The following is a 684-nucleotide window of genomic DNA, read 5'->3' as shown; positions in this document are numbered from 1 at the left end:
CTGTATGGAACTTGTAGAACTAATGACATCAGTGCACTTCTGGTCAGCTGTACAAATTCATACTTTTCATTAAGGGCATATTATTGGTTTCCACCACAGTTTTATAACATTCATATGAGCTTCCAATGGACTATTTCAAACTGATAATATCACCAGTAGAACTTGGGTGAATGTAATACACAGCTTGTATCATACGAAGAAATCCGAAACAGCTTAATGGTGTTTACCCTATGTTTCAGGAGATGATCAGGAGTATTTCAAATGTAGCAATGTGTTGCTCATTACATAAAATGCTAAGCTTGTATGTTTTCTTCAATTTATTTAATTAAAAAAATATTTCTACAGGTACAACAGTTGGACCCCAGATTTGAACTAGGGACCTCTTGATCTGCAGTTAAATGCTCTTCCACAGAGCTATACCCCCAGTTCTAAAATGTTCTCCTTTATTAATTCAGTAATATGTACAAAGTGCAAGCAACATACAATCACCATCAAAGCAATGCATTTTCAGCCACCAAACCCTCCTTATAAGTATATGGGGTGCAAAGGATGTCCTTTATCTGCCTTGGTAAAATACAGTGAGGTTTCCATTGCAAGAATTCATACATTTCGCCTACATGTAGATCTTGGAACATGGAAAAAAAACTTTTGTCAAATGCACAAATTCTGCAAAACGTAAATGCT

The sequence above is a fragment of the Ambystoma mexicanum genome, unplaced genomic scaffold, assembly GCF_040938575.1.
Source record: "Ambystoma mexicanum isolate Mex_15411 unplaced genomic scaffold, UKY_AmexF1_1 Mex_scaf118, whole genome shotgun sequence".
Lineage (NCBI taxonomy): Eukaryota > Metazoa > Chordata > Amphibia > Caudata > Ambystomatidae > Ambystoma > Ambystoma mexicanum.
The sequence above is the reverse complement of the archived record's forward strand: the minus strand, read 5'-3'. Positions refer to the sequence as shown.